At 35.3% G+C, this 16,002-nt stretch overlaps 2 long non-coding RNA genes and 1 pseudogene across 3 annotated transcripts; all 3 read left to right on the forward strand.

The window, feature by feature from the left end:
• The first annotated feature begins 1,152 nt into the window (after positions 1-1,152).
• Positions 1,153-4,114, forward strand: LOC147493447 (uncharacterized). Its single transcript, XR_015198033.1, has 4 exons — positions 1,153-1,291; positions 1,437-1,481; positions 1,701-1,777; positions 3,878-4,114. It is a non-coding gene; the product is annotated as an uncharacterized LOC147493447 (long non-coding RNA).
• Positions 4,115-4,476: 362 nt separating this feature from the next.
• On the forward strand, positions 4,477-5,586 carry LOC147493448 (uncharacterized). Its single transcript, XR_015198032.1, has 3 exons — positions 4,477-4,617; positions 4,960-5,034; positions 5,450-5,586. It is a non-coding gene; the product is annotated as an uncharacterized LOC147493448 (long non-coding RNA).
• A 549-nt stretch (positions 5,587-6,135) lies between these two features.
• Positions 6,136-10,412, forward strand: LOC147493449 (putative lysine-specific demethylase JMJ16; annotated as a pseudogene). Its single transcript, XR_015199506.1, has 10 exons — positions 6,136-6,996; positions 7,150-7,327; positions 7,462-7,533; positions 7,630-7,707; positions 7,825-8,133; positions 8,211-8,333; positions 8,424-8,651; positions 8,868-9,029; positions 9,952-10,039; positions 10,275-10,412. The product of XR_015199506.1 is annotated as a putative lysine-specific demethylase JMJ16 (transcript).
• The last annotated feature ends 5,590 nt before the right edge of the window (positions 10,413-16,002 follow it).

Consider the following 16,002-nt stretch of genomic DNA (forward strand, 5'->3'; position numbering starts at 1 on the left):
ACATCCCTCTCTACTCCATCAAGGATCACCTTTATCAAGCATGACAACTCCAAAAATCATTCCTGAGCAATCTTTCCAGGCTATGATGGACTCCCCTGCTTATGGCCTTCACTTCCGTGATTACATCACCAATATTGGGTGTTTTTCCCTAGTTCTTCATATGGACCAAACTTATTCTCCAAGTATGGCTGCATACTTTTATGCCAATATGGAAGACACACAAGCATTCAACCATGCACACGATTTCTTCCTAGATAGGTTCACGATCACAGTTAGGGACACACAACATATTTTCTCTGACCTAACGATTACCCTAACTTTGGATCTGCCTTATCACTAGGTTGCAATAACATGGTCATACATCAGCTAGAATTCATACCATTCATTTTTGTGCCCTCATTTTCATTGGACATATGGTGATGGTCTAGCACGGATAGATGAAGGAGTTGCACCTACCAGATGGCCATAAACCACCATCCCCTTAGCAAGCATGACCATGAATGTGGGAAATACGATGTTGTTTGTACTTCTAAACATTATGAGAGATTGACATTTTTCTACTACTAATGACATTATATGTGTAGTCTTCAATGCTCTTGCTCAAGGTCATATACTCTTTGATATCACACATTGTGTTATCTCCAATTTGGAAAGAGCTCACAATTTTCGGTATGAATATTTACTTTTACCTGTAATCGCATGCCGAATTATGAGAACACATTTTCCACAATTTTCAGCCACTTTTAATGACTAGATTAAAATAGATTCTCTGTGCCCTGTGAACAGAATAATTCATTCATTAAGGTTTCGGGCATGGCGTGAATGACCTTCACGGTACTGGAGGTACGTCCGCTGTTTCCCTAAAGATGATGATATATTGGCACATTTGAACGAATCAAGGGCACCATAATGGAGCACCATTTGGCAAACCATTCACTAAACCATTTGGGTGATTTTGTAACATTTGAGATTTCTTATTTGTAACACATATTGATCCGTTAGGTAATTTGTCACACTTTTTATCAGTTAGCAATGTTTTTAACAGTTAGTAAGTGCTATCCAAATACTTGAATTATTTTGTAACATTTATTCGATATTTAGTGACGCTTTGTAATGTGTGACAAAGTTAAAAATCAAAATAAAAATCACATACTGGAATAAAAAATGAAAACTTAAGCCAGGAGTTTTTTTAGTTCTCACGCACATATGCCCTCCAATAGAAAAAAAGAAAAGAAAAATAGAAACGAGATGTTGCACCGCCACCGCCGCTGCTGCTAGGGTTTCGATTTCGGTACGTCGTCCTCTCTTTCTTTTATTCTTTTCTGTGTTTTCTCTGTCCCCTCTTTCTTCCCCAATTTTTGACATTCTTTTCCTTTGACATAAGAACTCCACGCGATTTTCTAACCTCTTTCTCATTATTTGTGAACAAATTGTAGAGATTCTCGGTAGATTGAAGTGAAGCACACACAAATTTAGTCAAGGTATGTTTAAATAAGGTCATGCAATTAGGGTTCCCAAAGTTCAAATTTCTTTTATGTTTTAGTGTTTATTGGTAGAATTAGTTGTGTTGTTATTAGTTTGTATGCAATTGAAGATATGGGGTTGTAAAAACTTTGATTAATTATGTAGCTGTGTCTTGAAATTTATAATTACAGCCATTTGCGAAGGTTAATTAGACTTTTAATGCTGCTTTTTTGTAGTTTTAAGGCTTGTACTGTGTGGAGATGTTTAAGAATACATTCCTATCTGGGTTCCTGTCCATCTTGTACAGTCGTGGGTATGTTTCCCTCTTGCTTTTAGTTCTTTCCCAGGAAATTCTCAATGGAGATACACCTCCACCTCCATGTGAGTGTAATAGTTATGCTATGGTTCATTGAATTCCATTTAGTAGGTGTGGCTTGGTAGCTTTCAATTCCTTTTGTTCTATATAGTAATTGAATAACTAGTGTTGAATTACTTGCTAGGGTGCGCTTTAATATATTTTCCTCTATAATTCTACATCTTATTTCCTCAAAAAAGATATCATAGCATGGCACAGAGAAAGGGAAAGAAAGGGCAACGGTCACCATGTACTTTCCTTGATTGGCTCATTTTTTTTTTTAAATGTGCTTGTACATGTACTCTTTGTTTTAACTGTTGGTATTTATGGGAAGGTCACCTAGAAGAAAAAGTAAGGAATGGGGTACTATTCTTCCCTCTTTTTCAATTTCAAAAACACGTTTACTAATGCTACTTAGTAGTAAGCTATTAATTGAAAATCTAACATGAGTTTGTCATACTAGTTATTTGTTCCTTGATATTTATCCTATTGCATATAAGCAATTGCTTTATTTTCTCATCTTTGGTATCCCAAGCAATTGCCATTAAATGCTTTTCTATGATTAGCCTAGTTTTAACTTAACAATTTAGGATTTGATGAAAAGAGGTACTGTTTTTCTCATTTGTGCGGCTCTTAGTCCTTTGGTTACAAAGGAAGACCAAGAGACGTGTCTTAAACTCTAGGGTGTATTGGATGATTTTGTTTAAAGTAGCAACTTGGTCTCTTTCATATTATTGGTTGTTGGTTTAGGGGGTAAAAAGACACAGGATATCCTCCATAATTTAGGCTTCACCTTTTGGCATGCAAATTATTAATTTTTACCAAGTTATCTTATATTTTTTTTTGCATTACTTACTTCTATCTTCCTGCGTTTGCTTCTCGAGTTAATCAATGAAACAAAGCGAAAGAAGGGATTCATATAAATCTGAAGGTACTATTTTATTGATTAATTATGAATTTGTTGTTTTCACTCCTAGTCTTGGACCTACATGACGAAATTATGTGGCCAAACCGGGATTCGCCATTGGCAATGGACTTAGTTAGTGATGCTGTAGTTCAGTACAAGGCTTGGACAAACTATGCCTTACAAATGAAAATTATCCAAGAGTCCAAATAGAAAAGTATTAATGGGATGGTTCCAGAATGAGAGCGGACAATAGAACTGTGGTAAGTCTTCCCCACTTTCTTAATACTACTCCCAGTAATTATAATTCTTAGACATCAGAAACATCATTGTAATTATACTGTTTTGAATTCCTACATGTTGTCCTTTTCAAGATACATCATTATACTGTAATTGTACACTTATATGGATGGATTTTGCACAAGGATTATGAATTTATTAAACTAAGGAGTGGTGAACTATTGCTGCTACGTGGTAAGAAGGAAATTGGTTATTATGCAATGGGTGCAAGCCTTGTACTGAACATAAGCAGGTAAGTGCAAACATAAGCAGTGATTTTGTATTAAAAATGGGTGGTGAACATAAGCAGGATATTTGTATTAAAAATAAATGAAGGTAGAGTTTACATAGTTTGCTACCAAAAGGTAGGATAGTGTATCCTCCTCATGACGCTTGCCAAACCTAAAAGAAGTACTATAGGGGGCATCCCAGTTATTTATCCATGGGGGCCTTCCGTCATACAAAATTCTCTCAGCAGTACTCGTTCTTACTCGTGTCCATGCATGGACACTCCGCCTGATAGCTAGTAAACTAGTGTTGTTTTCCATTGCGAGTGTCATTTTCCATTACAAGTAGAGTCTGGTTCTTTGAATTGCGAAACACACTACCCAAATCTGCTAGTCCTGGGTTTCCTCTTGAAGCACCATAATGAAATTTGATAATTTGAGGATCTGGTGGATACCACTTGCTCTCTCTTATTCTTGCAGCTCTTCTTAGCCTAGTGTTAACGCCCATGCAGTAATGATATTCATGTCTACAGTAACAGAGTTCATCGATTCCTTAACCAGTAGACTTTAGTGATAGACATGTTTTTTATCTTTTGTACAACCATACAGACTGCTATTCTAATAAAAAATACACTTCTCTCTGTGCAGCCATAAGGTCCGCAATTTGTTCTGCTTGACACATAAACGAAGCTGTTCCTGCCGCAAATCCTTGAAACTGAGGTTCAGAGCAGAACTCAATGGAAGATTGGTCATGACCTGCATACATATTTGTGTAGACAGAACTTACATAGGACCTGGATCAATACAAAAGTGCCTTAATTTGTCAAGAAACTGTTCGTGGATGTAGAGCCAATATCAGTCAAATCTTATCAAATGGAATATTGGACTATGGGACGTGCCGAATGTCCTCAATGAAATTATGGTTGCAGCTGGGTTAATGGAGAGACATAGCAGAACCAAATGGAATGGAGGATAGTTGGAAGTGGCTTCCTGACTTGAAGGGGCAGTTTAGCACTGCATCTACTTTTGATTCAATTGGAAATTAAAAACACACACTGACGGCTGCCATAGGATGGAATAGGTGCCCACATCCAAGCCTTGCTGCTAATGTATGGAAGCTTGTCCACAAGTGTGCAGCTAGTGATCAGAGCTGGCAGAAAGAAAGCAACTGGGATCTAAATGTGTTTGTTGCAAGAAGGAAGAAGAGACACTTAATCAGTTGTTGTGGGACTATTGTTGTAGCCAAAGAAACATGGCAATACGTAGCCTCAAGTTTCGCTACTAACACCAATTCAGAAGTATGAAAGCAGGTTGCAGTAGGGCCAAGAATCACAGCACATTTATAAAAGAGTTGTGGAATGCCGCAGTAGCAGCACAGTCTTGAGCCGGTGAGGTTTTCAATTAACTTGTTATAAAAATTTGGTGTTTTTTGTATGGTTTAGTTGTTTTGTTGGAATTGAAGTTTATTTTATTAAATTTTGATTTAAAAAAGGTTGGGGTGGAGAATATCTAGATCGAATTTGTGGTAGGAACAACTTTGTTTGGGTTGAAGAAATAACAACCTTTGAAATTGTTTTTGTCAATGTTGATTTTGTCTTCAAAATTTGATTTATGAAAGGAGTGGGTGGTTTAGTTTCTTAAATTTGTGGTTGGAACAGCCTTGGGTGTGTATAGGGATTATTGGTGATAAAGATTTGATATTTACTGCATGATTGTGGAGGTGTTTGCAGGCTTCGTTGTCGAAAGAAGTTTGGAGTGTAGTCAGCAAATCTGAAATGTTCTTCAACAATTGATTTCTTGATGAGGTATTTTTATTTTTCCTATTGATTAACATATTGAGGTTTTAAACATTTAATTTGTTAGGTTTTACTGTTTTGGTATTCTACTATTCATTTATGTTTTTGCTTATATTCGAGTTAGTGTAGGAGTGGTTGGGAAACTTTCTTCGTGTTAGTTGGCTAATGAGTACCGCTTGAATGTTTGAATGGGTGTTATTTTGATTTTTCTTTTGCCTTGTCCCTTGGTTTTCCTCAAGTGGTGCTTCAATTTGGAATAGTCTTGTTTTGGATGAGGATGGGTGGTTCATATTTCTTTTGGTTCTTTTTATCTTGGATTAGTATCGAGAAAAAATTGGATCGCTATTTATTTCAGTTATTTATCTCTATCTGTGTGTGTATATCCATAAAGTTGTCTGATATAGCTTTCTTTTTTTAATTGTAGATTGCTCCTGCTTGGTCCTGGACCAATTCAAGTAGCTTATCCAAGCTATGTCCTGATGATATGGAAGTAAAATCAGAACTTGTTCAAATCTTACTGAAGTTACTATGTTGTGCTTGCCTACAATTTAAATTATTATATTGTAGATGATTATTTAAATCTTATGTGTTGGTAGTGCAAACACCAAGTAAGTAGTTAGTATATTCTATTTGTAGCCATAATCTAAATATTGTCGACTCGATAGATTTTTGAGAATATATACTTATACGCAGTCTGCTTAGGGGATGCACTGATTTTGAGCACATTTTTATCTTAGTTGGAGTTGGATTGTGAATTATAGGGTATCTTGTGGATGTTGAATACTATATGCCGCATTATCTGACAGGAGATGCATTATATGGTAGGCATGTGTAAACACTAATAAGCTACACATGCATTTGTATTCTCGAAGTGCTAATGTGGACTCAAGCTCATTTTTCTTTATGCTAAGTAGGGTTCATGTTCATACTTGTGTAGATGTCATATATAATTTGGAAGAACAGTGTGCAAGCTTAATGGATATGTTGTGTTACAAGTATTAATTTATGAACTTTTGCAATCATTTTTTTCTATCCAAGTCCTTGATACATTTTCTTCATTGTGTAGGGCAAGAAATTTAGAGTTGATGAACTTTTCTCACTTGGCTTTAAGATGGTGGGAGGAGCTTTCTTTCTGCGGAAGAAGACTTAGTTTGTAGTTGTAAGCACATGTATTTTTTAATTGGCATGCTGTAATTTTACTCCATTAGGAGTTTACTTGGAAGTTTGGGTGTTATACTTTTTAAGAATTTGATAGTAGTGGAATAAATGTTTTCACTACTACAAAAATGGTCATTTACCATGGTTGGTTAGCTGGTATATACCATTGTTCCCCTAATAACAATGGTTTATAGTCATTTGCCACGGTACAATACACTTTTCTAGTTTTGGAACAAGCAAATACCACTATTTTTAAAAAACAGTGGTATATAACAAGACATACCACGGTACTATCAAATATTAGCCTAATTATTTTTTAGTATATGTATACCCCAGGTTTTCTTAAAACCAGTGGCTTATAGTTTGAGCATAATTATACATGCTATAGCAAAAGCAAACAATCGGAGAAAGGAAAAAAAATTAATTAAGGGTCGAAAATTAAACACGAAAAACATAAAGAAAAAGAACAAATGGGTGAATGAAAATACATAAGATAGAAAACCCAATTTCTCCATCTCCCACTTCTCTCTCCCGATTTCTGCAGCTAGGGTTCGCGAGTTGAGAAAAATCAGTCCCCACCTCTACACCAGCATGGTATCAACTTCCACCCCTCTTATGGAAAAACAACAAAAAAAATCCAATGGCTACAAGGAAGAAAGAGAAAGCTGGAGATGAGCAAATAGAATAATAATGTCATTCTCATTCTTCAAGGCTTCAAGAGGCAAAGCACCATTGGAACTGGTGAAAGCGATCAGAGACAGTTTGGTAGCTCTTGATACCAAAACTGTCGCTGGAGTTAAAGCCCTTGAAAAGGTATACTACTCAATTTCGTTTTAATGTTTCATATGCAAGTTTACATTTTTTTTTGAGAAATTAGGCATGTAAACAATGTCGTTGATCATGTATTATACTTATAAAAGGTCATAAAGATGATTTATTTGAAGCTGATGAATATTTTTTTTAAAGGGCTTTAGAAGAAGTGGAAAAGAATTTCCTTTCCATGAGACAATTGCTTTCTAGAGACGGAGAGGTAGAACCAAATTCGGAGCATGTCTCCCAATTCACAATTGAAATATGCAAAGATGTCATTGGCCTCTTCATTCACAAGTTACCTATACTGGGATGGAAATTTTATATTGATCAGGTCACTTGATCTTTACCAATCTTTAATAAAAAGAAAACCTTGTCTGCTGCCATTTACATAAAATGTACTTTTCCTTGACATTCTTATACACTACCATGCATTGACTATCATCTAATATTTTCTTTATCTAACAGAACATATCTTCGAGGCCTCAGCTTCCAAGAGGCCTGGTGCGTGGGTGCACATATTGTTCTAATTGTCAAAAGGTTCTTCTTTTGTAGTCTTTGAACTTGACCATCTCGGTTTTGGGATCTCGGTGTCCTTACATGATTAATATATAGTTGCTAATGGATTTTTAACAGGTTATAGCAAGATGGCATCCAAAAGATGCATGCAGGCCTATTCTTGGGGACGCTCCTGTTTTTTATCCCACTGAAGAGGTAATGGTAGCACCGTGATGGACTTCTATAGATACTTATTTGCTTTATGGTCTATTGGCGAAATTGAGTTCTTGCTTTGGAAATTTGGAGAAGTAAACATTTTCATTTTCTTTTTAGGAGTTCAAAGATACATTAAAGTATATAGCGAGCATACGTCCTAAGGCAGAGTGATATGGAATCTGCCGCATTGTTCCACCCTCTTCTTGGAATCCTCCCTGCCCTCTCAAAGAAGATAATATATGGAAGCATTCAAGATTTTCTACTCGCATTCAATGGGTCGACAAGCTTCAAAATCGGGATTCTGTGGTAAAAAGGTCTATAATGCATACAAAGATGAAGAAGAAAAAGAGAAAATGCGGTGAAATGGGTACGGATTGTGGGGTGAATAGGGGTCTAATGCAACCTAATGGAATGGGCTCGGAGTTGGCTTTGAACTAGATCCAAAGATCACTCTGGAAGCTTTTCAAGAGTATGCCAATGATTTTAAGTGACAATATTTTTAGAAGGAAGTAAGTGCAGATTCGGGAGGTAGTAGGAATATGCTTGAGAAGCAGTGGGAACCATCTGTGGAGAATATTGAGGGTGAATATTAGAGGATGGTTGAGAAGCCTACTGAGGAGATTGAGGTAGGATTGGACAGGTGATTAATTATTTGAAGAACATTTGTCTCTTTTTTCCTTTAATGAAACTTTGTTTGTGCTTGTGATGCTTTGTAGGTTCTTTATGGAGCCGATTTGGAAACTGGACTTTTTGGAAGTGGGTTTCCAAAAGAGTGCTCTACAATGGACTGCTCTAATTACAACAATAAATATTTGAACTCGAGTTGGAATTTGAATAATTTTGCAAGACTCCCAGGCTTAGTGCTCTCTTTTGAAAGTGGAGACATTTCAGGTGTGATGGTACCTTGGTTGTATATAGGAATGTGATTCTCATCATTCTGTTGGGTAATACATTTTTTTTTTTCTCTTTCTTTTTATTTTCCTGTTTTTTTATGCTTATTTTGTCATCTAGTCTTTTTCTCTTTGAGATTCCTTTGGTTATATGATCTATATATTCATGACTGTACATTTCTTAAACGAAATAATAGTTTATAGGTTTCCAGTTTAGAATTAAATGAGACTTTGTTTGTTCATCTTCGTTTTTTTTCCTCTGATAAACAACATGTTGAGGATCACCACTTCTACTCAATGAATTACATGCACTTTGGGGCTCCTAAAATTTGGTATGGTGTTCCTCGAGAAGATGCTGTCAAGTTGGAAGCGGCTATGAGAAAGCATTTACCAGACTTGTTTCAAGAGCAGCCTGACTTACTTCATAATCTTGTGAGTAATTATCTTTTTGTATCGTCGCCTTTTAACATGGAGGCTTTTATGCAAGTCGTTTTTACAGCTATGTAAAGTCAAATTTGTAATGACCTAATAATACAAGACTATTGAACTGTTAGGAACCAGGTGTGCATTTTACGTGCATATATGTCTGGTTAATAGACCCTCATATTAGTTTATGAAGAAAAGAAAGTGGAATTTTTGAACCTTACTATTCTTGGATGTTAGAAACTTGGAAACACTTTTATGGTTTCTCTAAATGATAGGAAACACTTTTACCTATACTAACAATTTGCATCATTGTTTTTTCTTCATGTGTTATGTGGGAAATTGTTAGGATAATTTTTAATAGCCTTGAGCCTTGACACAAGGTAGATCTTTTACTTTTTTCTTCATTTTGATAAGTGAAGGTGCTTGCAAAAGTAAGTGCGTCGTGTTCACTTTGTTTTGTTTTTGTTCTGTGTTTGTCTATATGATGTTAGACACTTGCACCAATCGTGATTACATTTGCAAGTGCCATACGACCCATATATGAAATTGGTATGGTCAAATGATTTGGATTAGATAATATTGATCTATTTTTTTTTTTCTTTTTGGTTATAAAATATGACTCCTAAGAGTGTGTTGCATCAGTGATTTCTTAAATCCTTGAATCTTTTTAATTCCAAAGTGATCTCTTAATTCAAGCTGTTGTGACTCTTAAGCAATTTTTGTTATGGGTAGTAGCTCATTAGACACCTAAGGATTGGATATTAGTAATTGTTGTGAGGAGTTGTGCTCTTTGAAAGACAAGATGCTCGAAATGAATCTTCTATACTCCTTTGACTTTTATGGTTTCATATTAGTTGTTATCATGTTGATGTCGCAAACAATATGCATTATATACTCACTTTCTTTGTTGATGTTTAATGGCTTTCAGAGGACATTAAATCCCAAAGTAGCCCAACCTCCATCAACACCCAAGTTAGGCAACAATGCAAATAAGAAAATAGGAGATTAAGCAACAGGTATGTAAGTATTTTATTTACATGTGATAAATAACTCAAATGTTACATTGTCCTAAGATTTACACTTTAGATTGTGGAAACAAAAAAATAAAAAAACAAATGTCAAGTGTCATTTGGGGGGCAACAATTGATTTATGGCCGGTAAATTGTAGTTTACACATTATATATTATTAAGATGTCTGCTTGTGTTTATATTTCTTTAGCATTCTATTATTTTATGGTATTGATCGTGCAGATGACACTTAACACTCAAATATACCTATGCACAAGATGAACTTGATGTTGTTCGACTTGAAATTCTGAAGTTCATCTAATGGAATGTTCGAGCCGGTCATGGTGTCTTAGCTAGGTTTGGATCCTTTCTAGTTAAGATTTGGGGATTGATCTCAACATTTGTATTTTTCATTGTAAAACTCATTTGATATATAGGTGGAACAAATATTACTTTTTTGATATTTTGGAACGAAGAACAAGTTGGTCATTATTATTTCTTTATTGACGCGCCAATAGATAATCCTAATTCGAGTGAACTGTTGCATGGTATAAATTTGTTTCTTTTGTTTGTTGCACGATGAATATATTGTCTGAGCAATGTGTTTTTTAAATTAGTGTAGATACGGTGAAAATATATGCAGGTTGAAATTAAGTAATCAGGGGAATTTTTTTTTAAAAAAATAATATAAACCACGGTTGTGTAAGAATAGTGGTTTAAAGGGATTATATAAACCACGGTTTGAATCAAACTGTGGTAATTAATATTACTATTTCCCACAGTTGCCATCACACACAGCATACGTAAAGACTATTAACCATGGTTTCTAATATCATAATACCTCGGTTTTTCCAAAAACTGTGGTAAATAGAGGATACTTAATACCACGGTTCTGTTAGAAGTATTTGTCACGGTGGTTGATACCATGTATGAAAAAATGGCTAAAAAGTTTTTTACCACATAAAATAATGGTATATGAGTTTTTCTGTAGTAGTGTTTCTTTTTTAAATGTGTATTTTGTGCAATGAATGTGAAGGTTTATGGATGAATAGAAGAATTTGGTTGATACATTGTAGAATGAAGGTGCAGGTTTAGGTGTTGTACTACTGCCAGGAAATGCAATTTTTTTTTAAAGAATAATTCATTTGTAACGGATACGTAACCGTTAGAAACATTCTAACACTACGGACAAAATCCCTTACTATAAAATCATAGTGACACTTATATCCATTACTGACGGAGAATTAAAAAAATTTGATATCCGTTACTAATAAATTCTAACGGTTACGTATTTGTTACTGAAATTAATTTCAGTGACACTTTATATCCGTTAGTAAAATTTTTAACGGATATTAAGTGTTACTAATTTCCGTTACTAATATTTGTCACGCTTTTGTGTCAACGCAAGATAACCGTTACTAATATTTTTTGTAAAAGATGTATATCCGTTACAAATAGACTGATATGGTGTAGTGATTATCTATTGGTGCGATGCTAAGGAAATACATTTCACTCGAGATGATGAGAGAAGGTCAGTATCTAGTGGTTGGTAAAATTTGAGTAGGACAATGTGTATATATATCTAACTGTATATAGTTGTGTTTGGTGTGCTATCGTTTTTTCTATCTGTTGCAGATGTCCAGCCCTAATTTCGCTCAAAGTTCTAAGGTAATTTCTTTCTCATGATACTTCGAGGACTAAGCATCATTATGTTTGGGGGTGGTTATAATCTGTAGCAAAAATTAGGCAAATTTTTAGGTTGTATATAACTTTATTTCCTTTCTGAATAAGCATATTTAGTGACAAAGTCTTGTTTCCTTTTCTGTGATGAAAATTGTCTAGAAATCTCACATTAGCATTCGAATTAGGATTTGTTCTTAGAAACTTAAGATAATACGTACGCAATAGTTTTTACATCTTTTCATAAGCATTCATGCACTGAGTATCATTGACTATACATAGCAACAAGTTTCTGGGACCTACGGGTAGACTACTTAAATTACCAATCCTGTGAGAATCTAACAAAAAATCCTCGATATGTGTGATATATGAGTGATTACATAAAGGGATAGTTTTTCCGAATAGAGAAAATCATGTGTCTACTTACTTGATCACTATCGGAATCCTAGGCGAGAATTTAGGTCTTTTTTGGATATACATTAGCCAAAAATTCATACCTGTACATTTTACCGCTAGTTGCCCCAATGAACCTTTTATCAAACCTTTAACTTTCACCAACAACTCCTTACCCATCTATTAACCCCAAATAAAATAAAGGGTTAGTTAGACTTACCCCCCATTACTAGTTGCAAATAGTGTCCCCCCCCTACATTTTCAAAAATATTAGTGATACCCCTTCATTTGTAAGATCCAACGGTCATGATTCTTCACTTGAAAAAATAAATCATCTCGTTGCCATTGGATCTTGCAACAAAGGTGTGAAGAAGTGGAAAGTGGTGAGTGTTAGGTTTGTTGTTCATCTTGAATCTATGACAAGGAGAATGGTTTTGGTGGTGTAAAAACTAGACTTCTAACTCTTCTTCTCCTACTTTCTAATGAGTATTGAAATGCTTTCTTAATGTAAAACTCTTGTTTGATTAGTATAATGATTAAAACTTTCTTTGTAACTTGTTTGTTTAGATTAAAACATGAATGAAATTGGTTTTTGAAAAGGTATCTAAATCACCAAGTTGTCTCCATTTGAACTTGTCAAATGAACACTACTTGGATGTGGGTTGTGAATGAAATGAACTAACAATGAAAAGAAGGTTGAATGACTTGAAATAACTTTTGTAGAGAATAAAAAGTTGATAGAAACTTTGATTGAAGAACTCTGAAATCAAACTTGGATTGGAAGGAACATGAAGAACAACAATGGAAATTAAGATAAAGCAAATAAAAGGAAATAAAAAGACTTGAAATTAAATGACTTGAATGAAAATTTAGGTTACACTACTTCTAACAAACCAAAATGGTTTGGACCCTAAAAACATTGGATAGTTAATTCTCTACATCTCTTTGGTCTATATAGGACACCAATTATTTGCCCCTTCTTCTAGAAGCACCTTGAGGATAAGATTAAGGTTTGTGGACTTTTGACTTAAGCTCATATAATTGAATTCTTGATTTGGCTTTAAGTCTTTGAGTCCATAGCTTTTAGTTTTGAGTCCTTGAGAGTTGACTTTGACTTGGACTGTCGTTGACTTTTTGGCACTTTTTCTCCTAAGCTGCAATCTTCCCAAGCAGCATCAATAACAATCCTTTTTGCACAAAAATGCATGTTTTAGGAATACACGTCCTAAATGGCATGTATCCTGCGAAAGGTAGCAAAACCTATAAGTTGTCTGTTCATTAATGACAAGAGCCCAAAAATGCAGTTTTAACCTCTTAACAATAATACTTTTAGATCAATTATGCGAGTAATAAATAAGAGTTAATGCTGATTACGTGCTTTTATGTATTTTAGGCATTGGAGTCAATTATGTGTAGAAATATATCACTTTTGCAAGATAAAGGAGCAAGGGGTGGTTGCTAAGAAGTTTTGTGATTAAAGGCCAAGATTCATGGAGAAAAAACTTTTTTTAAAGCTCGGTCAAAGCTGAAAGTCAAAGTCAACGCGGGCAGAAACAGTGCACAAAAGTCCGCAAAACTTCCGACGACCATATCTTTGGACTCAAACCTCGGAATTGGGCCTACCTTATGTCAAAACGGCTGTCCTGGACAGAGCTTTCCAATGGTCTAAACCTTGACCCAATCAGAGGAGCAGAAGTGGACGAAAAGTCTGTTGAAGTCAAATCTAGCTGAAAAGACCAGTCGTGAAGAAATTGGGTTTTAGGCTCGATTTTTCAGCCCAAAACATGGCTCTAGGCCCATGCACGAAATTGGGGATCTCTTTCTCTTCTTGAAGGGAGGAAAGAGGCAGACTCATTAGTTAGACCTAGATTAGATAATAAATTAGCTTAGACTCCATTAATTAGTTTTATTACCTTGTTTTAAATTCAGTTTTGAATCAGTATTGTTATTATTCATTAGATCAATAAAAGTAGTTAGTTATTCATAAATTTAGTTTTAGTTTATTAAATCACTTAGATCTAAATTCAATTCTTTAGTTATTAATCATTTCTTAGTTGTTAATTCATTTTTGAATTCTTGAGTAGATCAATATAGCAAATTTATAATCTTTATATTATGTCTTGTTTTAACTCCTATATAAATGATAGTTTTATGAATCAAGGCTAAACCTCGATAAGAGGGGTTTGAGGAAGCCATGATGAAAACTTGATTTTGTTAGCTTAGAAATCGTCGTGATAATCTATTCAATTCTAGAAAGTAATTAGTTAACCATGAGAATGGGTTTGATTGCTTCACATGCTAGTTATTATTTGGTAGAGATTGCCATGAATAATTAGGGATTAGGAAGACCAGTTTGTTATGCGAAAGCATTGAAATTTGGATTACGACATTTCTTTGTTAGTTGATTAAGTCGAATCAAGGTGGAATCGAATTCCCCTAATTCCTTCTCAATTGTCAAGTTAGTATTTGAATTCCGTCATTTCGTTATTCGTATCTTGTTTAGTACAATTTCCATCGTAGTATAATTTCCATCATTACTGTCATTGATTTTGATAGACTGATAATCGTAGTTAACTTAGACTTCTAAAGAAGTAGGAGTGGAACGAATCTTCTATTCCAACTCTATTGCAATAGCATCGAGAGTAGAAAACTTTGATAACTTAAGCACGTAAATAGTTCTAGTTTTACTTGCGTTAGAGTCTCGTTACTTATTCGTAGGTAAAACTAGCGTTTTACATTTTATCAAATGGTGCCGCTGCCATCTTAGTTCCGTTTAGAATTGTTTTCATTAGTATTGTTAGTCTTCCCAAAACTCCCATTAAACCCACCCACCCTTGTTTGTTTCTAACAGTGATTGTTTGGTTCAGAAATTAAAAAAATTTCAAAGAACAAGCCTGAGCGCGACCTGTGCCCATACAAGGCTAAATTTGAGCGCCCCTAGCACTGAAGTGCCTGGAACTCGAATTGGACTTGAGCGCGACCTGCGCTCTACCAAAGCTAAGTTCGAGCGCCCCCCGCGCTGATGCACCTGGAACTCAAGTTGGACCTGAGTGCGACCCGTGCCCTACCTAGGCTAATTCTGACGCCCTCTTATGGAAAAGCCCAATTTTCACTAGTTAGTTTAAACTTCCATTACTTCAAGTTATTCAGTGTTTCTAACTTGTCATACACACTGAGCTCGCGTATACAAGACATTATTCACAAGCGAAGCAAGGAGGCATTCAGGTACTTCTTTCTTCCACTCCTCGCATCTCCTGTTAGAGCTTTCTACTAGCATATCAGGATTGTTTTGAGTGTTGTCGTGTTTAGTTAAGATTGGTCTTAGCCTTGCATGAGATTAAAGTCAGGTAAAAGAAAAATGCCTAACGAAATCAACCGGCAACGTCAACAAACACGCCTTTCTAGTATACCACTTACTACACATATAGCTAATATACCACACACTACACCTGAAATAATGGCTGAAGAAAGAGAGTCTCCTCTCTCTGACTTTTACAAAGCCTTGAACGATAGCCTAAAATCTTGCATCGTTCTTGCAGACCCAGTGGGGGATTTCCGAATCCCCCCAAATATATTTAATTTGTTACCCGTTTTTCATGGGTTAGACCATGAAAAACCTTATCAGCATATGTGTAGGATTGAACAAGTCTTTACCACATTCCACCATCCTATGGTTGGTGCTGAACAAATTAAACTAAGGGTGTTTCCTTTCACCTTAGCCGATAAGGCGGCGTTTTGGTTAACTACCCAAGCGCCTAATTCTGTGGACTTATGGGCCAAACTTGTTCAACTATTTATGGAACATTTTTACCCACCACTGAAGATAGATGAAATACTTTCCAAGATTCATTTCTTTCAACAGAATCCTCATGAATCATTTTTAGAGGTTTGGAATCGT

The sequence above is a fragment of the Coptis chinensis genome, chromosome 6 (genome assembly GCF_015680905.1).
Source record: "Coptis chinensis isolate HL-2020 chromosome 6, ASM1568090v1, whole genome shotgun sequence".
In the NCBI taxonomy this organism is placed as follows: Eukaryota; Viridiplantae; Streptophyta; class Magnoliopsida; order Ranunculales; family Ranunculaceae; genus Coptis; species Coptis chinensis.